Source organism: Cyanistes caeruleus, chromosome 1, assembly GCF_971803275.1.
Source record: "Cyanistes caeruleus chromosome 1, bCyaCae1.hap1.1, whole genome shotgun sequence".
NCBI classification, from domain to species: Eukaryota; Metazoa; Chordata; class Aves; order Passeriformes; family Paridae; genus Cyanistes; species Cyanistes caeruleus.
Window position 1 is genome coordinate 112,860,710 of NC_141701.1, and position 27,484 is coordinate 112,888,193.

General features: G+C 34.8%; 1 long non-coding RNA gene across 1 annotated transcript; it reads right to left on the bottom strand.

The window, feature by feature from the left end:
* Positions 1–19,847: 19,847 nt before the first annotated feature.
* Positions 19,848–26,577, bottom strand: LOC111923497 (uncharacterized). Its single transcript, XR_015276504.1, has 4 exons — positions 24,951–26,577; positions 24,485–24,577; positions 22,368–22,505; positions 19,848–21,314 (listed from the first exon to the last, which is right to left on the bottom strand). It is a non-coding gene; the product is annotated as an uncharacterized LOC111923497 (long non-coding RNA).
* Between the last annotated feature and the right edge of the window lie 907 nt (positions 26,578–27,484).

Below are 27,484 nucleotides of genomic sequence, written 5' to 3' on the forward strand. Positions count from 1 at the left end.
TAGCAACTACTACAGCTCAAGTTTGAACTGAATATAATTGACTTCACTACCTGATCTACTGCCTAAAGCTACCTGTTTCACTACCTGAAGCTGTTAGACACAGCTTCAAAAATAATGTGAAGGACTGATAAACAGGTATTGTCATCAAAAGAGGGAATCTCCTGCAGCCACTGTTCCTGCCCTTGTTCTATTCCCTCTCTTACATCACCAGATGTACTTATGTGACTACACAGTGAACTGGATAAACAAAGTAACCTGGACAATCTCTAACTCCTTGCTGAAGGGATATGGGATTATTTTGATCCAGATTGATTTTCTGATCTAATTTACTAAATACTCAGACAAATACTTCACTACATCAAGGGACACTGAAAAAAAAAAAGCACCAAAGTCAGAAGGACTGGGCTGCAGCAATGTTAATTCAATGCTTTGAACCTGAGATACTAGAAAAGTGTGATTAAAATCAAATGGCACCTAAAATACTTCAGTGGCTCTGGTGAACTGTGATGAAAAAGCAGTCACGAGAGATTTTCTTGAAAACACCAATCTATGTAACATATTTACTGAAACAAGATAAATTATCAGCTAGTTGGAAAAAGTATAAAATCTTCTTTTTCCTTAAGTGTTACATATTGCTTGATAAGAATTCCTCCCTACTCTGTGAAGAAACTATTTATTAAAACTTTGCTTGTTTTGGCTTCCTTACTTACTTTTAAGCCTTCTCAGACTTTTGGCTTTACCTCTTGGCTGCTTTATTTTTCTTTCTAATTTCTTCTGAGAGATTTTGTCAAAAATCCTTTTGAAAAATCAAAGTAAATTACTTCCTCAAGATGCCCTTTATACACTGTACTGTTAAAGAATTTAGCTGGTCAAGAATGTGTGATTTACCCTTGTGGCAGCTAGGCCGGTTTGATCATATCAGCATATATTTATCCAAGCATTTCATTACTTTCTCCTTAATTATAACGCAACAGTTCTTATAATACTGAAGAGATGTTTGCAAGCTGGTGATACCTGGAGTCATTCTTGAATCCTTTCAAAGGTGGGAACAATGCTAGACATTTTTCAAACATCACATTGTTTTACTATAAGTGATGTACAGATTTTAGAGCTTCACTTTCATATTTTATGTTTCTCTTTTGCTCTGAGTTCTTTTGTCTTTTTTGTCGCAAGCAACATGTAGCAAAGAAGAAGTATTTTCAAAGATAAGTTATGTTTGCTTGAGGCCATAAAAATATTAAAAGATGACTGGCCTAAATGAGGTTATTTATTACTTAAAATATTTCTTAACATTAATATGTAATTATGTGACACTTTAAGAAACCTTAATAACAAGAGCTGTCAGAAATAAAATTGTTTTGAGAATAATTTCAGTAATACTTTCTTTATAAAAAGTCGCAAAAGGAATAAAATTATTGCAAAAATTGCACAAAATAATTTAAAAGGGCTTTTCACTGAAAAATTAATGTGAGGATGGTGACCATTTATCCTGTAAAATAGCGAAGAGAAGGCCTTTATATTTAAAATTAATATTTTATCTGTCTCTTTCTGCCTCTTTCTTAATTCCATTTTTATCCACTTTGTTCTGTTTCTCTTTTCCTTCCCTACTCCTTAGGGTGGGAGGAAAGAGGTTTGCTTTGATCTTTATTATATTTTGTAGGTTTTTCTTTTTTAAGTATAGTTCTAGTTGTAGGACAGTGAAATGAGCATGACTTGGATGTTCTCTACCATAACTAAAAGCTGTGTAGCAGCTAATAATCCTCTGGACAAACATACTATATTTGAAGTGAAAAAACTCTTAGAGACTACTTAGAGTTAATTTTTCTGGTACTGAACTTAATGTTAACCAAAAGGGATTATATATGAGGATCAAAGGACAATTAAACCCCATTATTGTTTAATATTGGAAAAAAGGAGCTTCAAAACTACACAGTTGAAATGCAGTTTCTAACAGCTGAAAGACATGTGTAAATCAATTCCAAACATATAAATATCCAGAATTTTCCTATAATGCATTGAAAATTGATTTACAATCAGAGAAACCTGAGTGGTTGTATTTTAGCAGCTATCTAAACTGTCACATTTCAGTTATCTGCAGTTTTCAAAAATCTGAATAAAAATATATGTGGTAAAAAATACTATTTCAGTTTTCAATTTCAAATTAAGAAATACAGCAAGCTTTTTAGATATTGTCTTGTAATGATCACTTAAAATAATTATTCCTTTTAATAGTTCAAAATATTCTGCTTCATGAAAAACCAGTGAATTTGTGAGAAAGCGGGCAATATCTGAGTACAGCTCAGCAGAATAGTAGTGAGAGTGTGGTGACACTAGTTAATAGGTAATTTTCCATGGCTGAATCCCAAGGTATATTATAAAGTAAATGTAAAAGATATGGCTTTGAGCACCCTGATCTAGGAAAAGATGCCTCTGCCCATGACTGGAGACTTGGATTCAGTGATATTTAGAGGTTACTTTCAACACAAAGCATCCTATGGCTCTCTGAAAAAATAAACATAATAAAGTAACATTTCTTAGATGCTGTCATTATTTTTGTACCATCTAAGCTTACAAAAAATTATATGCAAAACCCCCCAGCATTTAACAAGAATACTGTGAAAAGTAGCTCATGATGAGCTGCAATATTATTCTGGACTGTGAAAAATTATTGTATTTTATTGTATTGGCTCTATCTCATATGCCTGGGTGGCTCTACAGTATTTTTCCTGATACCAGATTCCAATAAAGTTTTCAAAGGTGAGGTATCATGGTTCTGAAGATGGTGTCAACAAAACAGAGTAAAAAAAGTGGCAACTTAGATAGCATGTGCTTCTGAAGAGAACTGTGGTAGGAAACAGTATTCAGTTCAGCTTGAAGACAAGAAGGCTCGGGGGGAATCTTACCAATGTATACAAATAACTGAAGGGACAGTGCAAACAGGATAAAAACTCTTCCCATTTGTGACCAGCAACAGGACCAGAGCCAATGGGCACAAATGAAATACTGGACTCTCCCTCTGAAAATCAGAAAACACCTTCTCACCATGGTGGTGACTGAGAACTGGCACAGGCTGTCCAAGAATGCTGTGGAGTCTGTCCTTGGAGACATTTAAAAGCCACCAGATCATGGTCCTGGGCAAACAACTCTGGATGTCCCAGTTAGAACAGAGTGGTTGGACCAGAAAACCTTGGGAGGTTATTACAACCTTTGCCATTTTGTGTTTCTGTAATAATCCTTTCATGATGGAGTAATTTTCACCAGGAAAGACAAAACAATGTAATAGTGAAAAAACACAGAATTTTTATCCAGATTTTCTGGCATTTCAAAGCATTCGTAAGTCAGATGCTGCAGAAGTGCAGCAAGAATATGTTGAAATAAAATATGAATAACTGGGAGATTGAAAAATACTACTTCTACTGCATAGAAATAGGAAAGGTAAGACCCTGTGAATGCAGTCACTAAACTACTATGAATCATTACATTTTTCATTTTCAAGTGGGTACCTGGAGTACAGTCCCTTCTGGTACCACTCCTCCTCCTAATTTCTTTAAAAGCGCTTGTGGGAAGAGGCCAATTTTCTAAACAAATTCCAGATAATTTATCCCTAATTTTTTTCATATACATGATCACTTTTAGGAAATACGTTCAAAGTCTGATATATGAATTTTTCAATAAGAATTTACAGTACAAATAATCTTGACAGAATAATTTTTAAAAACAGAGAGTAAATAATCAGGAAATAATGTTCTAAAAGAATGTAACACCACATCAAAGTCATTCAAAAGACAAAGGTAATTTGATGAAAAATTTCTAATTGCTAGAAGACTTTTGGAAATGGTGGAAGATACCAACTTTTTTTACAGGAGATAATGTAAGTAGTAAATAACAGAATTTGTATTTTATCCAATTTTGCTTTTAACATTTGGAAATGGTTTACTTATACTCAGAAATAATGAAGGAACAAGAAAATTTCTTCCTTACCAACATGGGATATGCTGTTACCATCAATTTAGTTTATTTTAAGTCAATCATTGATACAAGTTTCCTCTGTCAAAATCACAGAATTTTACGATAAACTCTGCCCCAACATCTGAGTAAGTAAAGCTTAAAAGATGATCACTTCTAGATTTTAATTTCTGAGTTCCATCCCTTTGGATGATGTCTTGGATCAAATGCCTTCAGAAAAATTGACTTCAACTACATGGAAATATGTTTCATGCATTCAACTGAGACAAACATGCTATTTGATATCGCGAAGGAGAACTTTTGGTTTTGCAAATTTTAGAAAAAATTTATAATAAATTGCAGCTGAAGAAATGCCTTAGGCCAATATAGCTCCCCTCAAAGCACACTGCACTAGTAGACAATGCACAAGTCTAAAGTTTCTCTTAAAGCTAAAGTTATGACCCATTGCCTTATAAATAATACTAATTTCAATCTGACCTTCCCTCTGCATGTAAGCACAAAACCACCCTGTGAAAAGAATCAAGAAAATTTTCAGGTCATGCAGAATGGTTAAATGCTGTAAAGCCCTTCCCAGTCACTTTTTAAAATAGATGTAGATTCTGTCTTACTCTGGGAAAAAAAAGAACATGAATTCATGACCCAGTTCTGGGGGAAGAGTCAACAGGGAGGTAAATTTCTAAACTTTTCACAACAACTTTGACTCAAAATGAGGCCCTACAACACAGGTGAAACAAAGAATGCCCAAGAGGCTCTAGAAGTAGTGTGCACGAGGGTGCATTTCAATACTAATAACATGTAGATTGTATAAACATAGCCTTATTGTGTCTGATCTAAAGAGTCATGAAGACAAGAAACAGATGAGAGCTGGGAGAGTTCAAGTATGTCAAAATCATTACTCTTAAAGGGCTTTCCTGTAATAAATAGTATAATGGGAACCAAACAGCCTGGCATAAGATAGAACAAACACTGGGCTTTCCTAGGATAATGCTCCCAGGAGGGAGAGGCAAAAGAAATGTATTCTCATGTCCAAAGACAATGCAGACCACTAATGTTTCAAAGGCTGTGAAAGGAACAGAGTGTAACAGAGTCTAAAAAGTTGTCCCAAGTGACAAGCCTCATTTCTCTGAAAATAAAAAAAATTGTCATTTGAAAATTATCCAAAATATTTCTTTTTCAATTAAAAGAAAGTTAATGGAACAACAAATAATAACAAACACAGAGTTATAATGTAGCCTTTTTTAAAGTAGGCTGCAATAAGCCGAGATGTCTTTATGAGGTATGGAAATTTCTTTCTTCAAAATCAATTAGAAATAAATTGCATCAAAAAAGCCAATTATACATCCCTACAAATTCCCATCACTGAATAATAAGTTTTGATGCCAGTGAAAGAATTGGAGATTTATTCTGGCATTATCTTTTCCAGTTCAAATGTTGTAGTTGTGTTCAAATTCCAGTGTGTGCTTACTGTTGTGTTTGCAACTACCATTGAAACACCAGTTCTGTGTAATCAAAAAAGTTTGCTGTGAGACTGTCATTCTCACTTGATTCTTACACTTTATCATTTCCACAAACTACCAGATATAGTAAGACTATGCAAGTTATCATTACTCTCTGCAGTTCTATAAATTAATTTCCTATTCACAAGACAGAACTTGTATTGAATCCAGTTGAGACTTAGAAAGGCAGATCTCAGGTGAAATATTTTAGCACACAATGAGGCAGAAGCTCTGAATTTTTTCCATAGAGGTCTGACCTTAGAAGTACACTCATGATCTTTATGAAGACTATGATGGCCCACTTGAAAGCTTACAGAAAACAAACCACTAGCAGTCCAACCTATGCATCCTACCTTGTCTGAGAATATCAGCAAAAATGTCAGTACAATGTGAAAATTACTTTCCATATCTGATTCTTTGTGAAAAACTGGACACAAAATGAGAAAGTAAAAAGTCCGCCTTAGAGAAGAATACAGACAGGATGATAGGATGCAGCCCTTTGAATTGCAACACTCTGGACTTGATCCATGTCAGAGTGATCAAATCAATCAATTCTCACCGAACAAGTGAATTACAATTAAATATAAATACTTAACTAGATATATGGATAGAGCAGCAGTTCTGACTAACATGGTCCATATTAAAGGACTAAACTGGGCTAAGAGTGGTATTCCGTTTTACAGGTGGATCAGGCAAGTTACTTTAAAATGAGTACCACTGCACCCCTTAACAGACCTAGGATTTCTGTAGGCCAGCAAGAAAGGATTCAAATTTTAGTGTTCAAATTACGGAGCTCCTCATAGGAGTAATTATTCACCATATAAGAAATGCTTGGAGATCTCAACATTATCTGCGTTTAGAAATCATTTTTATTAATTGAAAAATAATTTTAAAATTTTATTTTGTAATCATGAATATACTTGCAAAATGCAGGAATTACTCTAGTCATGAGTTACCAGCAAAAATAAGTATAATTTATACCTTTTTCCTTGTATCTCTCCTTTTTCTTTCTACTTGACTCACAAGCTGTTTTAAAGCAACAGCTCTGCAACATACCTGAATTCCAGATATATTATGCAATATTACTTCTATTATTTGAACATTCAAAATAGTATTTCATAAGGGCACTATTTGTAAGAAAAAATTATTATTTTAACAATTATAGAAGAGTTTCACTTTATCAAAGTATATTGAACTAAAACCAGCAGACAAAAAGATCAGCTCTCATTGATACTAAAGTGAGTGAGGTTAACTGTTTTGGGTTAGGACATAATTTATCCCTGAGTTTTTACTAATTTGAAATAAGTGAATAATATACAAATAACTGCATCCAAATATGAAAATATTGGGTCAGTACTATAACTGATGATAGTACAAACATTATTAAAAGTGAGTACTTAAGAAAAATGTATTATTTATACACAGAAATCAAAATAGACACCTTCACCTTTTTGGGCAGAACATTCTGGAAAAATTGTTACGAAACACCACAAGAGAAAATAAAGTTCCTGAGGCTGAGCTCTATGGAAAGGGCTAAGAATTTTTTAGTTTGGTTGATTTTTGCTCATCTGTCTCTCAGATACAGAATTATGATAGCTTATGAGTTCTATGTGGAGAAAAGAGGATTGGGGGACATACACAGCCATCTTCCATATTTCCATACACGGTTATAAGACAAATATTAAAAGGAAATAAATTATTTATATATTGGCATATACATTAAGAAATTTGGTTTATTTCATGTTTACCACAAATACTTTTTCATTGTTTCTACTGAAAACAAGATAATTTGAATCTGGTCATACTTTACATGGTTAATATATTTCTTCACAGCTAAAATTTATTTCTCCAGCCAAGGCTCAGAGTGCCATACAGGAAATCATTAAGAAGTATTTCACTGCTTTTCAGCATGTTTACATGAAGTAATTTTATAACATACCTGCAAAGATGGAAGAAGCCAAAGAATTATTGCTGTTAGCTATTTTTAATACAATGTAGTCAGCAGATAATTGTGTTTTCCTTAATGTTAACTAATGCCCCTCCTACTGTGTTTTAAAAGGAAGTGGATCAGCAGGAAACATTTAATTTACAGCAGCTTCTTGCTGTTTATGTGAAAATCAGCTACCAGAATACCAAATGGTTATTTTATGTATGATTTATTTCTTCCTTATTGATAAAAATTCCTCTTTTAGAAGAAAACACACATACCAAGGAACCGGGAGAAATATTTTAAAAATACATGAAATGTCAGAAGTTCAATTTTTTTTTTTACCTATTGAAATCTATTGTAGTCAGACTATTTTAGAGTATTAAGACTATTTGTGAAAATGTGTCCCTTAAAGCTGTAGCTAAGGAAACACAGTTGTACTCAGCAATTCTATATCCAAAAGTTAATACTATTAATCACTTTCAATGTCACTGCTAAGAATGCTCAGCAAGAAATCTGAAAAGCAAAAGCAGAAAATACTTTGAATTCTGTTTTAATTATTTCAGGATGTTTGGTTTTGCTTTCTTTTGGAGGATCTGACTTCATTTTCTTTTTGTCTGATTGACAGTACATATCTTCATAGAGACCGCCTATAGATGTACTTACACAAAATTCCATACAGTATTTTCAAGGACTTCTAAATCAACCGACAGTTAGCTTGTTGAGAATTCCAAACAAGAAAACAGGGAAATAAAACAAATAGTTGCCAAAATTAGTCACTAGTATAATTTTAATATTACACTAAAGTGTTATTTCACCTGGTCTTATTTTCTTACACTTTTAGGTACTGCATCTCCCAGTCACTTCATAGGTTTATCTACCAAAACCACATACTCTAAAACTGGTTGCGAAATCTAGTGTTTTTAAGAAATTTTTAGTACAGTTGAGAATGGAATTTGGTCAATTATCTGCTTTGATTTCCTGGGTTTGCCTGTTAAGTTTCTCCCTGGAAAGCACAGGGATATCTAGCAAAACCAGGACTGGCTAAAGAAAATTATACAAGCAGTTGAGAAGGTTTAGAGAAACCTTCTCTGTTTTACACAGAAACAGCTGGAATTCCACTTGGAATCAGTATGACAAAACAACTTTTGAATACATACTCTGGTAAAATTAGGGAAAAGAAAGCCTCATATTGTTACTGAAATTTCTTCTGTGACGGTTGTTTATTTCAAAAATGCTTTTATAATTAACAGTATAGATGAGGTTCAGGTTTCCTAAGTTTCACTTCTTTGACCTCCTAGATAAAGAACATAGATAGAGATAGAGGACCTCTTAGAGAACCATATATCCAGACAAAGTAAGAGCAAAGCAAGTCCTGCTACTCTTCCCACAGCCCTGCTCCTCCTTTACCATCCTATCCTTTCCAAATGCCCTGCAGTTTATATGGAGATGAATTTGGCTGGGAACTGTAGCACGGCCTTTATTAGCCTCATTTTTTCAAACCAAGATCTAGATTTAAAACTCTTTAATTTCATAGCTCTTTCTGAGTGGAGTTTTTTCACACCATATAGCTTATAAAATAATTAACTAAATTAACTGATCATCTGAGATGTTGCTAAAACAATGTGTGGCATGAGAATACCACAAAACCTAGCAGAACCTTTCTTCTGGATACTTATGGCACCATTTGGATCTTTTGAAGGATCCAAATGCACCATTTACTTATATGTTGATTCACTAGTTTTAAACTAAATCTAGTCCAACAGACTTATCTCAGCTAAAAAATATGAGGCAAAGTAAATGTTGTAATCCTTCCTTACACAATACTTAATAAAACAATAAGGTATGCCAGTAGGATAGCAAACCATCCTGTGTTCCAGTGCCAAAATGAAACTATTACTTATACTGAAGCACTAAGGATGTGACTGCTGAAAATTAGGGGTTTACTTGCTTTTGTAATTTATATTGTCTCGAAATTATTAGAAGTAAAATGTGGTATGGGAATAACAAAGCTCTTGGAAATTGTTTTTTTCTTACACCATTTATATATACTTACTGTAACTATAGTAGTATCATTAAAGTTGTAATCATTTGAACATATTAGAAAATAATAAAACCAAACAAATCAAATCTTGTAAGAAGAAAATCTTTTTTAGGCAAAATAATATAGCTAGGAGAAAAATAAAACAAAAAAACACCAGAAAAGCTAGTTCTGAAGTATAGTGCCTTGACTGCTAAAATATTGCTATATCAGAAACAAACTTTCTCCTCACAGAGAAAGTGTTAAACATTTCAGATGTATTATATGACTTGTATATAAATAATTTCTGATGATACAGCCCTCATAAATGAGGACTTCTATGTGTTTCACCTCCCCACAAGAACTGTTTCAACAGAGCATCTTAGCATACTTTTCCTTTAAAAAGATTGTATATTTTTGACATAGTGAAATGTCATTAAATACCCATAAGACTAACCATTTCAAAAACTGAAATATTATTTCCAGACATACTACTTCATGGAAGAGTTTGTGGCTGGAAATTGACTGTGGAAAAAGAATCATTTCACTATTTAGCAATAATTATAGTACTTAGCTTGTTCTGCTTATGTTTTTTTACAGGGAAATAATTCACAGTTCCACACTCTGAAGAACAGCTTTTCTATTTTAGGGAACTCTGTTACCTAAATAGCTCACAAACTACTCTAAGTTATGTAGATGATTAAGTAATTACTTTCACTGATAAATGAGACACTGAAGGTATAAATGGCCTGTCCTATTACTCAGTAGGAATTGTATTTGCTGTTGTTTCCATTAACATAGCTTGGATCAGAAATTTAAACCTGGTGAAAAATCACAATGAAAATCTAAGTAATTAGAAATAGCAATAAGTTGTTTAACAAGGAGCAGATGTGATATAGAAAAAAAAAATAATTCTTGTGTTTCTAACTTCTGAATAAAATAATTTTATATTTACTCTGAAGATCATTGCAACTTTTAGCTATTACCTTATCTGCATCTTCTTCTTCAAAATTCATTATTATAGGGATCTTGCAACCACAATTACCTTCTTCCTCTCGACAGTGTTGTGAAATATTTGGGTTATATATAAGGGGTTAGATTTCAGTGCATTTCTACAGCATCCCATGCAGCAGGCTTTTTGATGCACTTAATACCTTAAGAAAAGTTGACTATTATCTATTAAGATTCTCTAAATTAGTACATGCTAAGGAAAACCAGGTAAATTTTTTGTGATATTTCCATTGAATGGTAGATAAGTAATCATTTAAATTACTAACAGGTCACATTCAGTCCAGAAGCACAAATCAACCAAACAAAAAATGTGCTTACACTTAAAATCTAAAGCAATTTCTTGATTTGTCAGCCTGTGTACTGAAGTCAGCTTGAGGAGTTACTGTCCAAATCAAATATCAAACCTGTCTGCACAGCTTTCTCCTTGTAACTGTTACTAAGAACTTTGATATAAGCCCTGCAAACAAAGAAAAACCTATGCTCTCTCACTTTTACCTGTACTTACATAAATATATGCAGTTCTCAGAAAGGCTCTGTTTTAATAAAACTTATTTGTGTCTTATACTTTGTCTTATGTATAAACCAGCCAGGTTTATTTTCTTTTTCTCAAGCTTTTCTCTCTCGTTCCCCAAATCTCATGAATTTAAGATATTATCCACCCTGTCAGAAACGTCTTTGGGCTTTTGGAGACACTCAGTAGAGAAATTCTGTAGTCACCCATACTTGTTCTTGAAATGCCTAGAAGGACAAGAAGTCCTGGAATTTATACTTAGAAATTCTACCAAATGAAAATGCATTACTGTTCTTCAGGCCTGTTTATTGCAAACCTGCAGTCACTCCAATATTACTGGCTATAAAAATAATTATTACTTCCCCTTCTTACAGTACTAACAATTATATACTTAGAAGAGTCTGTTTTATATGTCATTATAACTTATCTGATTCTCTCAGTCTTACAATATTGTTCTATTAAGTTCTATTGTGAGTGCAGCCAGTAAGCCTTTTACTTATCGGTAATACTGTATTCAACAACTACAGCTCTTGTGTTCACATGTAATTTAAGAAACAGCAATTTAAATATTTTCAACATGTAAGTTTAACTTATTTTAAGATGATACTAATTTTATGCCTTTTTAACATTCTTTTTCCATAATACATTTGAATGCTGCAAGTTCAAGTGAACAAGGAGTACCACATAGTATTAAGTCCTGCACTCATTTAATAAGTAATATTTATCAAATGATTCTGTGTGAAGAACAAGCATGTTTAATTAAGAGCAGCAGAAATTGCTACAGTAAATTCCAGGTTTGGATTGAGGCTTGTTTTTAAAATTGTGCATTTTTTATCAAGAAATTATCTATGATTTAATCTTTCAATTTGTCAATTATTTTTAAAACATCTATTCTGAGAATATACTTCATATAGCCTAATATGCTTTAGTGCTTGCTGCTGTACATTTCCCCTAAACATTTTCCTATAGGGCAAATTGGAGCACTGAAAATCTGCTGAAGCAATATGCTACTATTTAGCAAGTTCAGCATTTAAAAATGTAGTAGGTAGTATTCATGTAGCCTCTACAAGATCACTGTAAAACCCACCAATCTGGCATGATTTAACATGACACATAAAAGCTGCTGAGAATGGAACAGCAATAGTACTACAATTTCAAAGTTATATAATGTACATTATACGGAAAAACTCACATATCTTCAGCATTGAAATAATTTTCTTTTTTTATAGCTATTTCCACTTCAACTCAAAACATGAAGCTTTCTAAATCCTCTGTTTAAAGACTAAAGTAATTCAGTATTCATCTTGGACATCTGCTCTAACAGACAAATCCAGATGAACTTTGTACTTTTGCTTCAAATTTGCCCTTACAGAAAGAAATTATGTAATGATATACAATTATGTTTCACCTCATCATTTTTCAAACACCAAGTAAATGTTTCCTAAACCCTTTGTATGTTCAAATAAATCATCATAAGTATTCTGGACCAAATAAAAAAAATAAATTCTCCAGATAAATATTACAGAATTCCAGGCATGGATTAAGTACCATAGTGGCGATTTACACTTTAATTACTTAAAAGGCAAAGGCAGATTTTTGCAGTAAGGTTTTATACCATATTTTAATGTTCTTGAATCAGATGCCAAGCAAAAAATTAGTGTAATTGTTATTGAACACCTAAGAATACTGTATCCTCTTTATAACAATTCTGTTAAACCCCATTGATTTCCTGTCCTTAGATCTTCAAGATTCATGACAATTCATCAGTATCAACTTTCTTCTGGAAACTACCCATATATTTTTCTCAAAACAGTGCAGTAATTTAACAAATTTTATATTGGAAGTGTACTAGATGACAATCTATCTGTCAAAGACTGCTTATCCATTTTTACTTTGATCATCTAGCTTAAGATTTCTCTTAAAGATCACAGTTAATTCAGTCTTCTGAATTTTATTTTGTTCACAATGTCAAGAAATGTTACCACAGTAATCAGTAGTTCTATGCTTCTAAAGTGAAAATGTTCCTAAACTAAAACAAACAACAAAACTAACAATGAAAAAACCCAGCTATGTTTATCTCTCCATTCATGCTTTATTTCTCAAGTCATGCTAACTTTTAAAGTGTTCAAAAAACACACAAACAAGTGAAATGACATGGGGAAAAAAAGAAACTGATATAATGAAATATTTTAAGATGCAATATCTTTAACCTGACTCAGTTTTATTTCCTGTTTTCTCTATCTGTTTAATAGAAACCTCTTCCTGAATTATAACTAATTAATGAATTCTGGAGAGATATAGAGGGTTAATTTTTTTTTATTTTTTTATTTTTTTTTTTATTGAAGGATAAATGTAAAGCACAGAACTTAGACAATTTTTAAAAACTCCAGAAGTCCTCATGCCAGAGTCACTTCAAGCACTGGTCCATCCTGTGCTTTGTATAACTAATAAAATCAGCAAAATCAGCACCACTGCTATTCTCTGTGTCTGCCCATCTTTCTTAATTTTTGTCTCTTCCCATAAAAGTTGGCTCAAGAAAACCACAATACTTCCCTGTCTACAACTGGTTTCCCACATACAAAAGAAGTGCAGTGTTTTTTCTTTTTAAGTTCAATATTCAGCGTATGGGGTTTTTTTCTTCCTAGTTCTCAAAGCGCAAAGAAAGCAATGCTCATTTGAAAACAGACTGACTAGGAATTAATTCAAGCTGAAATAATCTTGACTAAATAACAAACTCTGCTGTATTATAAAAATAAGATAGCATTTCCAACATTTTATGGCTATAAAATGCCATCATTTACAGATTACCAAGGCAGGAGGGCAAGCAGATTTCATTTTGTAAGGTCTTTTCCTCCTAAGTATAGAAAATGAAGATAAGTGCATTGTACATGGCAAGCTGAGAGGAGAGGTTAATGTTATTTCCATTCTTGCTTGTTTGAGGGACTAGTTTTATGCATCAGAATTTTTAAAAAGAAGAAGAAAAATATCAAGGCCAAAAGGGACTATAACTAAATTAACATGACCACACCTCCTCTGCAGGCCAAAGAACCTCCTGCTATTACATCAAACCTGAATGTCTTTGTAAAGATTCCAAGTAAAGACAATTTAAATCATGTGTTCCAAAGGTTAGTTATCCTCATTGTTAAAAAGTATGCATCTTTTTTATTAGTCTGGATTTGTCCACCTTCAGTTTCAAGCTTCTGGACCTTATTACATCCTATACTGTTTAAGGCCATTAAATAAAGAAATCTTATTTTCATGCACCTATTTGTGGCCTCTGATCAAATTACATCTGAATCCTCACTTGAACATACTGCACAGACTGAGCTTTCTAAGCCTCACATTATAACCCACATTACAAGTAGCACACAAACGTTCTTATAGCTATTTCTGAATATTTTTTCAGTATTTTTTTTTAAATATAACAACTATAACTGAAAACAATATAGTCTAAAAAAAACTTATGCCATTTGCTAATGTTGTCCTAAGCTATTCCTATACCTATTTTATGTCAGCAAACAGTACAGAAAAATATAGTGATCTACACACCTGAACACTGCTCTGATCTCAGAGCACAAAAAATCTGAAACAATTTCTGAAGAAAATAAACCATTAAATATGTGAGAGTAAATGGAAAATGAGATAAAATTACATGACTAGAAAAGCAATCCTGCTAGAATGACTAGATACCTTTAAAAAAGGAGCAAATTCTACAAGCAAATAAAAAGCAGAATAGTTTTTTTCTAGATCTCTGTACACTACATAAAAAGTTTTATAGAAAATTGGGGGTTGTTGCAATTTTAAGAAGTAAGGAACTGGCTGTGGAGGAGATGTCAACTTCTATGAGCTAGACCTCTGCCCTAGAGTGAAGTTAGTAGTGGAGTTCCTCAAAGATCATCTTTGAGAACAATCTTATTAAATATTTTTAAAACTGCCTGGCATAAAAAGTAGGAGTGATGTCAATGCCTCCTAACCATGTGTCAATACAGAAAACTGAACTAGGCTAAAGGAAGAAACGGGTGACTCGGGGACTGGAGTAATAGAAGTGTCATGGCATTTAATAATACGAAGTATGAGGTTGGGGCACAGGCTCAGTGCTCAAGGCTTCTTAGCAGTGTATACTAAATTGGATTTTGATGCCCTCAAGGAGAGGATAAAATTACTTATTTTCTCAACATGAACAGGCTTCAAAACTATATTTTGTGGTGATGACAGAGGAACTGAGACAGGAACATCTTCCCCGAGAAGTTTGTGTTGCTAAGCTAAGCAACATCCCTACCACCAAAAACAAACAGCCATGGTCCCATTGCCTTCTGCACAAGCTTCTCTCGGTCTTGGTGCTGGGGCTGTGCACCCTGTCTGAGGAGAACAACCAAAAGCTAACAGCAGAGGCAGAGAAGTACACATCCCAGGTGAAAAGAACTTCCAGTTCCAGCATCAGATAGCCAAGATTCCAGTTGGCTCTGTGCTCACCTCTGTCAATGGCCAAATCCTCCTCAAACACTCTGTTGTCTCCATTCTGAAGAAATTAAGAGGAGGCAAGAAAGGTCACAACTGAGGAAAGCTTTCCAGTCCCGTTAATACGTGACTATGAGACCTAAACCACCCAGCCCTGTTAGAAGCAGGGACGAGCATAAACTCTTTAATCCATCTTCCATTCCCCCATACTGAAATGAACTCTCTTCTCTTTTGTTATCCCCTCTAGCAACCAAGTTGACAGTGTTGGGGAAGAGGTGTGAGCAGGAGGAGATGAGTACACAGCCAGCATAGCAGCAGCCACATGAAATTAATGCTCGCGTGATCTTGGCACCCTGAGCTGCTAAGAGAGGATGAAATATGGGAGCAATTCTGTACCATGATGATTTCGCAGACACATCAGTCTATCACCACACACAACTATTTATGCCTAAATCTAGTTCTGTGACAGTTCCTCAGAAACTAATACACTGAAAACCTATTAGGGAAATGAAGATCATAACCTATTAGTCAATCTCAGGACAACTGAGCCACCAATATGATGCAACCCTACAAGGCAAACATGACCTTAAATCAGAAATGATCATTTCAGTAGAGTAAGAGAAGTCCTGATGCTATTTTACATTGAACTAATGAGTATACTCTGTGTATACTGCCATACAGAATTCTGGCAACTTATATTAAGGAAAAATGGATTCAAACTGGGACACATGGAGAACTGTTACTAGGATGATCAGAGAATGGAAATTTCCCTGTTTTGTAAGATCAAAGTTAAAGAAAGTGATAGTACACTACCTTTTTTCCTTACTTCCAATTCCATCACAGTTTGTTTTGGCTTCTGCCTCAACTGCACCATTCTACCAGGCCAAATGCTCCTGTATCTATTCAGTGAACTGGGTAAAGGAAATCATAATCAATAAAAACCGTTTAATCATCAGTTTCTTGATAGGATTTCTTTTCTGAGTATGTAAGTTTATGCTGACACACAGAAAATAAGGCCTGAAGCTAAAAGTAGCAATGCCAATTTATGATGCAGATCATTGTTTGCTAATAAACACATGTTTAAAAGAAACACCAAGAATGAGCATAAGTGTTTAAACATAAGGACAACACAAGCTTGGCGAAAATGCTTATACATCTATTAGAAATTACATTTCTGACTGGAAATCAGAAATTTTAGCTGGTCACAGAAGTACAGTTGTAGTTCCAGTAACAGGAACAAAGACATAACCTGTTCTTAACTACTATCTGCAAGTAATTTGGAAGCTCTTTTTCAATCCCATACTTAACAACTTGTATATTTTTAATGACAAGTATGCATTTAATTGTGTTGAAGTATCTTTTAAAATTAATTTCAAGAAATTCAGAGATTAGTAAATTAATAAATAAAAAAGTAGTACCACTTCTACATCTGGACAAAATGTAATATCTGGATATGTTACTAATAGTAGCAAGGTAAAAGAAACTTCAGGCAGAGTGTAATTTCTCTAAAGTTCCAAAATTACTCCAACAGCTTTTTTCAAAGAATTGACTCCTATATGTGGTGTGAGACTTTCAGATGTGCCTTGTACACCCTGAGACCCATTGCAATACTGTGGCCTGATTTTTAACAGAGTTTGGTACTTAGTATCTTGGGGTTTTTAAAACTTGTCTACCTGTTTATGTGCCTGAAGCCATTATTTGGCTGCAAAAAGGTGAAGTATGCAAAAAATATAAATGTAATTAAAACATTTTTTTAAAATCACAAAAAAAGCTCCAAAATGTAGGTAATCTGTTTTCATGGACGTTAAGTGGGAATTTAATCTTAGAGGGGAGAAAAAAAAGGAGGCACCTTCCAAAATCTTTGATGCTAGTTCTGAACATGGTTAGAGTTCATGATTTTGCATGAGAAACTTGACAAATTATGTATTGTGTGGAAGTTGACAGTATGAATCAAGAAACCGAACTTTCGCAACTAGCGAAAAGCTGTTAGAGCTGTTGCTTGAAAGCATCATCAAAACAAATTGAACACTGAAACGATTTTCTATATATTTACTGAAACATAAAAACTCTCTGGACATCTTTAGGAAATCCAGCACAGATCTCTCTCTTCCATTATGAGCACTATTCATCTCTTAATGTATCATTCAGGGAGTATCAGGCTAATGATAAAGTTTCATCAGGTAGAATGACTTGTGTGCTCTGGCCATTACCTAAGCTAAATTGTGGATTATTTTCCTACAGTTCATATAATAATAAGGTGTTACTTATGAAAACTAGTGATTCTGAATCTGAAAAAATTAAGCATAAAAGAGAATACAATTTAAAATTTAAAGTTTTAGTAACTATTTCTAAATTTGATACAAGTCCAAATACAAACATAATCTTAAATATAAGATATTAATAAAACAATAATAAAATCTATACTTGTAACTAGTATATAAAAATACTTCTAGATTCAATATCTACTTTATGGTTTCTGTTCAAATCTCCTGTCCTTTAGAGATTTCTTGTTTTACAGCTTTAAAGAAGCCTATCTGAAATTCTCTGTATTGGTAAAAGAGCACTGAACTGGAACTTAGTAACTTGATTGAAAAATCTACCATGAAGGATCAGATATTTTTGAGATCATCCTTTTCACTTTTTGACAAGAAAAGAAAGTGAATGCCTGTAAGTTTTTGGCTTCAAACCTTAAGCAAATGTTCACATCTGAAAACAGAGATAATCTTCAACATATTCATGGCCTTCTTGGATTTTGCCATATCCAGATACCAGGACTTGCATCTGAAGATACCTAGCTCAAATGAAGTGGAAAGACCACTACAAAAACATGGACCCTTGGACTTTGTATTTTTTAGATGGCCTTATAACTTGATGGTGCCTATTCAACACAATATTCACCTTGACTGGGACGTAGCTCAATTACACTGGGCCAGATACACAGCTGTTGGGCAGTAATGCAAATTCCATTAAAGCTTTCTGAGAGTAGCATTATCATGATGGTTTGCTGTTGTCCAAGATCTTTCCCCTCAGAATCCTGAACAAAATCTCTCTTCTCCATACCACTCTTTAGGGCTAAGCTTTTCATGAACTTCAGCTCGCCAGCAAATTATGAGAAATTAAGACAGTTTTGAAATGGGACAGTCTCAGTCAATGAGAGAATTAAATTCTTGAGCATATCTTATTATGAAGATTTACCATTAAGGGGTACTTCTGTATATTGCTGTTTGTGGAATTAGCATCCTCTGATTATAAGCTTACAAAATCCTTAACAAATCTCAGGGTCACTGAAATGAACATTTAAAAGTTAAATGTTTGTCTTAAATCCTATTTCCAAGTATGAGTATACTGTGAACTGGCATAATCAACTGGAAATTCACTTTTTGCCAGCTTTAATTCAGTCTTCCTTTTATTTTAGAGAAAGGACTCAAAAGGAAGGATGGGAATTCCTCCTCCAATGGCATTGTTCTTAAAAGCATTCATAAACCATAATATGGAAACATCTGAGAGTGAAGTGACCACACATTGAGTTAAATCTCTTTGGCTGTGATGTTACCTTGAGCAAAGTAAACTTTGATGCAGAAGATGAAGTGGCAGAAAATTTGTGGTGATAATTCTTAGGGAACCACCATTATGAACAAGGAAATTACATTTCTACAAAGACCTCGGTAGATGTTATGCACAGAACATAAGGAATATAAGTTGCTCTCCAGTTAAACACATGTGGTGGTTTACACAGGAAAAATGTATTAAACAAAAGACAAAACATAGAATTTAAGCGGAATTTCTGATTTAGGTGCTGGCTACTGAAGAAGAGACATTAGCTCTCTCACGGCTACTCTACATATTCTGATTTGTGTTTCTGCAGCTAAGGCAATAGTATGTAGAATAATTCAAATCCAGGACAGGAATTTCAATCAGAGTTATCAGTGAAGATGCACCAGCTAGGTATATGTACCTAATATTTGGATAACTCACCAAGTTTTTCAGGAAAATAGAATAGAATGATGCTCTATGAGAACCCAACATGTCCCCTTAAAGAAAGTCCAACTGATACTTCAATTCTATAAGCAACCTATCCAGATAAAATAATGTCAGTAGTAATGAATATTTTCTTTTTGAAGTCTGATATTTTTAAAGCATTGGGAAAATGAAATGATATGCACAGGTTAATGCTGAATGAGCCTTCAAGATTTCAGAAGTTGAGCTATTCACCCAAAACCCAGGAATAAAACCCACTTACAGGGATCAAACAATTCCAAAAAAACCAAACCAACCACTAACCAGACAACAAAACACACAGAAATTTTTACTTACAAAATAATTTCCATCAAAAAATAATCTTCCTGTTTCATTGCTTTTTCTGTACACTGAAGTTGTGTAACTGGGATAGATAATGCCATGGCTGAGGAAACATCCACAATGAGACTGTAAAGGCTGTACCAGATGAGTTTTAGCATACAGTGTTGGGATGATGATACTAGAATGGAGCAAATGGATCTATGCAATGCTGCTGAGTCACTGCTTTGAAAAAACACTGCTTTTCAAAGATCCTTCAGATGATGGGCATACTGAATCAGATCTTATCACAGTGAATGAATATAGATGTAAAGATTATTACTTCCACTCAAAATTCCTGAAGAAGTCTGCAAATATCTTGACAAAGAAATCAGGTTAATACAACCTTGAATTTCTGAAAGGCACTTAGTTCCTCACTATAGACTCTTACGACATGTAAGAATGTCATGGTTTATGGATCCTCAAATGACTAAGCCAATGACAAAAAAAAAAAAGAGAGAAATGGGTAAAAGCATATGTGGTCTGTTTTCTCAGTAATGGCTTTTCACTAATGGAATCCAAAAATGGTCTCTGCTTGACCTTTTTTTGTGCAACATGTGCATAAATTATCTGGAAAAGTGAGTAAACATTGAGGAGAATCTCGCTCCAGTATTGATACTAACTTGTTCCAGGAAGAGGAAAGGGAGGCAGATAAAGAACTGAAAAACAACACCAACAAACCGATCAAAAAATAGCAAAAAGCTCTTATACAACTTTCTAGTCCTGGCTGGGCAAAAAAATGGCAGATGAAATACAATTAAAATTTAAATTAAAATTTAAAAGTGATTAATATGTGAAAAAAAAATACCCTTATAAACATGAAAAGATGAAAAATTTACACTTAAACATGACCTTGAAGTTATGACAACTCTATGAAAACATTGGTTCAATGTTCAGGAACAATCAAAACAGGAAATCAAGTATTTGGAATTATTAAGATGGAACAGAGGAACACATCACCATGCCACCACATGAATTCACAAAGCTCCCAGATCTTATAGGCTGCATGCTTTTTGTTCCACAAGTACACGACAGAACAAAAAAGAGAGAGGTAATAAGGAATCAAGGTAGAGAATACCTTTCAAGTACTGCGATGTAAGGTTTACTTTAGATAAGGGATGGCTGACAAGATCATAAAATGGAGGTATACTAAGTCTTGACTGGCATAGAGAAAGTGAAGAGGTTTTTTATTATTTCCTATTTTGCTAAGCTCTCACAAAACTACAGCCTTACAACAATAGGGGAAGCAGTTGCTTAAAGGAGAAAAGCATAACAGTACAGCTGTGAAGGAAGTCCAATGAATGCTTGTCACAGAACAGACAAAGTATTTTGACTACCGAGTTAGCAAATGGAGAACAAATGATAAAGGCAGCTGAAGACAGAAATACTTGCCATTAGGAAACGAATACTTTTCCGAAGACAATACTGGGAGAGGGTGGCGTGTGATGCTCCTCGCGAACAGGGGCAACGAAAGCAGTCGGTGGGGTGAAGCCGAGCTCCACACCCGCAGCTGGGCTATGACATCTCGTGGTCACACGGTCTAAGTGCAGGCCAGAACACCGCGCTGCAGAGCACTGCTTCTTTTGCTTTCTGTATTAAAAGCAGAGACCCTGAAGACGTCCCGTGATTGTGGGCAGGCAGAATAAAATCAGAAGTGTACACTACTTGTAGTCTCTATATAGATATAGAAATGGATATGCTTCTAAAATTTAAGAAGTGAGGTTATTAGTGATATATGAAAGAGTAGGTTGACTCAAACACTGTTCCATCATTGAAACAGACATGCTTTCATTAAAACTGTTAAATGTGACTTCAGTTCTTGAGGAAAACAGATTAAATTTTAAGTTTAATCTGAATCTAAAAAATCACAGACTACCCAAATAATGCCCCCTCAGCTGTGAATGGAATTGGATTTGGGTTTCATGACATGCAAACTTTATGGTTCTAGCAGACACAAGGACATGGAATCCTAAAGATTCATGCCTCAGAAGCAAAATTTATAACTCTTTATTTGAAAACCCTACTGGAATGCAACTTCCTTCTAGCCCTTGTTTTGGCTCTGTGCAGCTTTTAAGAGCAATTCAGCTCATCATCTTCATGGCTAAAGCAATACTGAAATTTTATTTTGAAATCCTTACAAGAGCAAGGTATGTTGAATTTCACACACATATAGTACAAAATTTCAAGTCTTATAGATACTCCCACTCACTTTTAGGTTTGTGAAGAGGTTGAATGATTTAATTTTAAATCATAATCACAGAATCACAGAATATGCCAAATTGGAAGGGACCCAAAAGGTTCATTGAATACAACTCCTGGCCCTGAACAGGACAATCCCTAAGAGCCACATGTTCCAAACACTTCTTGAACTCTGTCAGTCTGTGCTGTGACCACTTCTCTGGGGAGCTTGATCCAGTGCCCAACCCTATTAAAGTTAATATTGAACTTCCATATGAAAAAATAATATATTGGATAACATGGTCACTGAGATGCCTATTCAAGTGAAAATTTCTAATATAAAAAATAAATAAAATTACTCTACTCATCAGAAATTTTAAATCAGAAAAACAATATTTCTTGCATAAAATATGAATAAAGTAACAGAAGGTGTTTTCTAAAATCCACACTATTTTATCTACTTACAGTCATTTAGATTTGAATTTCTCCTATTTTATCTGCTTACAATAGCCACAAAAGTTTTCACTTCTTTAGAATGTCCCACACAACCTTTTATAAGGGTTTTTTTCTTCTCCTTAAATAGTTAGTATTTGGTTTAACAACCTAGAAGAAATTTATATATGACAAGAGATCAGTAGTGTTGCAAATCATATTCATCAACTTTTTAAGCAAATTACAATTTGGTAAGAATATAATATCAACAAAATAAAATGAGTATAAGTAATACTCCCTAGTTATTAAGTTGCAAGTAGGCTTTCCCTAGATGAGAATGAAGTACATTTATGTGAAATACAACAAAGTGAGGATTAAAGTCTCCCAATTCTACCTATTTTTTTTAAAGTAATAAAAACGCAGTCTTCAGGAACATAAACAAAGCACATTCTGAACATTTCAGAACGAAAAATCTAATTCTCAGCAACATGATGAAATCATGTAACAGAGTTACTTCTGTGAAAAACATTGAAGTATTATGACCTTTCATAAAACTCACAGTTAAGGCATAAGTAAGTTCAGAGGGAAAACAGAAGTACCCAAACAAGAGGCCAGAGAAACTAAAGATATTTACACAATAAATAATGTGACTGGATACATACAGAAGGAGGGGGATTAAGTTGCTCTGCCACAAATAACTGTTTTGTCCCATACATAAAGTTGTACAACACACACATTTCCAGAGAGCATCTTGACTTAGAAAGTCAGTTATACTCAGTCTTGCACAAACTAGGCCATGATGTAAAGATAAGGATCAGACACCCTTTTCTCCATGTGGAAAGGAGATACTGCTGAAAATGTGAGTGCTGCCACTGTCAAATCTGTATAGAAGAAGCCATTTTGATACATTGTGATTCACTATGTATCTGTCTGATTAACACTTCAATTGACAGAAACTCACAAAAGCAAATCCAACACAAAACTATTCATGACCAAGTTTCCATCCAGTTATATCTGACAGCAGAAACTGCAAATACATCCTATCCATTTGGTCATATTTGTCTACAGGTAGCTCGAGGCTCCTCCTGAATAGCAAGCTCAGTGTAATACCACAGTCTAAGCAACACTTGTGAAAACCTGAAAGCTGCAGTTGAGACCTGCTGGTAGAGTTTTACACACCTTTGGCAAAGCTGGCATCAAATGTACTTGAGAAGGTAAACATCAGTCCCAAAGTCATACGAGAATGAAAATATATATACTCCTTTATGTTCATTGAAGCACAGTGTTCTTATTTGTGCCTGCAGGTGAAAGATGCACCTCTGGCTCAGAATTGTGGGGAGGACAGACGGAGAGGGGGTCAGAGCTCTGGAACACTTATATAAAGCTGCTTCTTGTACCCCGCCCCTCTTGGTCAGCGACAGCCTCTCCAACAGGGAGATCAGATGTGTCTAATGATCAGAACAGATGGATGTGAAAATTGAAATGAAGTCCTGAAGCATGTTATCTTGGAGTTCTCACAAGCAGATGGTTCTGAGGACTTTTGGTGGAATGCTCCACAGACCCCATGTATAATACCTGTTTGGAGTTAATTTTGCTGCCAATCAATGTTGTAGGTAATCACCTTCTCAGAGAGGTATTAGCAAAAATTATATGAAAGAAGTCAAGAGGACTACTAATCTCAGATGTAATCTTGATTGTCTAGCAGAGCAATGGCAAGCTTTCTCACAATCTTAGCTGTGAGATATACTTCAGCCAAAGGCAAAACACAATAATTCCTTTAAGAACTTTTTTCCTCTCTACAAGAATGTATACATCTTTTTTGAGAAAAAGGAATCAAAATGTCTGAAAAAAACCAGAAATGAGTATATTAAGAAATACATGATAAGCTGGGTCAATTAAGCATAAGTCACATCAGGCACCTAACAAATATTTCTGGTCCATCATAAAGGCCAAAGGTTCAGTTTTTCTCCAAGCACATAAAAAAATAATTTTGGCCAATCTAAGAAAAACTGGAAACTATTTAAATTGTCAACTCTGCTTGGGAGCCTATCTGTCTACACTCTACACCTGTACATTTAATAATCTGTTGTAGGCTCTAAAGATCAGTGACAACATGCTATCTTTCCTAAAGAAACCACTCCAATGCTTACCAGGGACATAAAAAGACAGATGGCCTTTTGAGGTGGTTGACCCTGGCTGGTTTCCAGGTGCCCATCCAGCTGCTCTGTCATTCCCCTCCTCAGCTGGAGAGGGGGAGAAAAACATGACAAAAGGTTTGTGGTCAAGATAAGGACAAAGGAGGTCAGGTAGCTGTTACTGTCACAGGCAAAATAGAGTTGACACAGGGAACTTAGTTTAATTCATTACAAATCAGATCAAAGTAATTAGAAATAAAACCAAACCTTAAAACACCTTTCCCCTACTCCTCTTTTCTTTCCAGGCATAAATACTGTTTTTCCTTATCTTGTGCCAGCAGAGTAGGGGGACAGGGAGTAGGGCTTACAGTCAATTCATCACACACTATTTCTGTCACTCCTTCCTCAGGAAAAGGACTCCTCACTCTCTTTCCCTGCTCCAACATGAGGCCCATCCCATAAGAGACAGTCCTCCACAAACCTTTCCAACATGAGTCCTTCCCACAGGTTGCAGTTCTTCGCTAACTGCTCCACCATGAGTCTCTTCCATGGAGTGCAGTCCTTCAGGCACAGGCTGCTCTAGCATGGGTCACCCTTGGATAACAAGTCCTGCCAACAAATGCGTTCCAACATGGGGTCCTGTCTCCATGGGTCCATAGGTCCTACCAGGAGCCTGCTCTAATACAGGCTTCCACAGCTCACAGCCTCCTTTGGGTATCCACCTGCTCTGGCATGGGGTCCTCCAGAGGCTGCAGGCGGATCTCTGCTCCAGCATTAACCTCCCTGGGCTGCACCATGAGCTGCATGGGAACTTGTGGCAGTGCCTGGAAGCCTTTTCCTCCCAATTTCTCCAGTGACCCTGCTATCTGTGGTTGCTTCTCTCGTGTATTCTCAGTACTTTCTCCTACCTTTTTACAGCAGTTTTTTCCCCTTCTTAAATCTGTTATTCCTTTTTTTTTTTAACTTTTTTAATCTGTCATCCTAGAGGCACTACCACCATCATTGATGGGCTCAGTTGTTGGCAGGACAAAGGCAGTGGCAGTGGCAGGTCCATCCTGGAGCCAGGCTGGCACTGGTGCTGCTGTAATTGAAGGAAGCTTCCAGCAGCTTCTCACAGAAGCCAGCCCTGTAGCCTCCCCACTGCCAAGACCCTGATACACAATCTTAATGTAACTTTTCAGATTTTTCCTCTTATGGTGGTAGTCTGAAACCTAAATAAAACTAAATAAAACCAATAAAAAAGGACATTCATACTTGGGCTAGTAAACTTATACACAAATAAGAAATGCTCATGGTAATATTACAGAATGTTTTTAAAAATGAACCAGGACTCCCTTCTACACAAAATATTACATCTCTCAGGACTATTTTCATTTAAAACCAAATTCTTTTTGGTTTCAACATTCAATATTCCAATTTATTAGTATGCTTGTATACACAGGTATATATCCATAGACAGAAAGCTGTGCTGTACCTGAACATTCAGAAATGACAGCACTTTGACAGTTTCTAGCCCAAATAAGTGAATATTGAGACTTACAGACCTCTGTATGAATATATTGGCATTCTGCTGTTTCTATCAGTATAAACCAAGCAAGCATTGGCTATGAGTAACATAGCAACTATCCTGCAAGGCATTATTGACTTATTGAAAATTAAGGTCATCTGAAGAATGGTTCAAATAGTATTAAATTTTTAAAAATTGCACTTCTGAGCTCTCTGTTTTGTATTCCTCTAAGTGGGATGTAAGGAGTAACATCTTCCAGAAAAAACATGCTTGTCACTGAGGAACATGCACTGATACACTGAACAGAAGGAAGAAGAGATTATAGTTGATGACAGCACACGGAACATACTCTCTTAAAATATCCATAAGCTATATTACATTCAGAATTCCAAAATAAATAAGACAGAGATTTCATATTTGATTTGTTCTGGCACAAATCTGGATAAACTAGAATGCAGGGCTACCCAACATGAAGTTATTAAAACAGAATTATATCCACAGTTTAATCTCTGGCAAGCACTCAAAAGCAGTCAAAGCAATAGTCATGAGATAGTTTTATTTTATGGTAAATATCTGACATTTTCATTAGTATACACTGGCAAGAAATGCATATTGATGTTCCAAATGCCTATAAAAAGCAAAAATTAATACACACCCCAAAAAAATTGAAAGTTATTTAGAAATTACTTTGTATTTCATATTCGTTTTAAGCTCCCATGAGATTGCCAGCAAGCACAAGTAAAAAAAAATATTTTGGTGAGAAAAATTGAAGGTTTTATATGTAAATACTGAGAAGTCAGGCAAAAGATCCACATAGCAGAGCTCTTCAAGTAGCAAAAGGAAATGCTATGTAGGGAGAACACACATTCAGCCAGTTTCTCCCAGCACACTTCCACAGCACCTACAAGTGTTGGGTGAGGAATGTTAGAAAAAACACACTTGCCTGCTTCTGTTCTTATTAAGTAATTACTTTGGTTATGACAATTCTTTTTGGAACCCACTTGTACTACTTGACTACAGAATGTTGAGTAAATTCCAAGAGTTCAATGCGTACTGCATAAGGCAGCACTTCACTTGTCTGTTTTAAATTCACCTCCAACTACCTTAATTGAACGCCATCTCGTTTTAGTACTGTGAGATTTGGCAAGCAACAGTTCCACATTTCTTTTATCCACTTCCTTCATGATCATAGGAACTTCAGTCATACTTCTGTACTTTCTTTTTTGCCAAATTGAACCTACAGCTTTGGTGACACTACTGTAGGCAGGTGTACTTTCAGATAGACTGCGAGTGTAGCTTTCATTTTTAAATCTCCTTTGTACTTAAATTTTTGCTTTGAATGGAATTAAGTCACTTCTAAAACCTAATTTTACTTTTCAACTTTTGTCAGCCGAAAATCTAAAAATTCCCAGAAGAATAATTATTATTATTTAATAAATAAATATTATTATGTCTGTTATTACCTATGTAATATGAAAACATGAAAAAACAGGTTCCAACTACCTTTA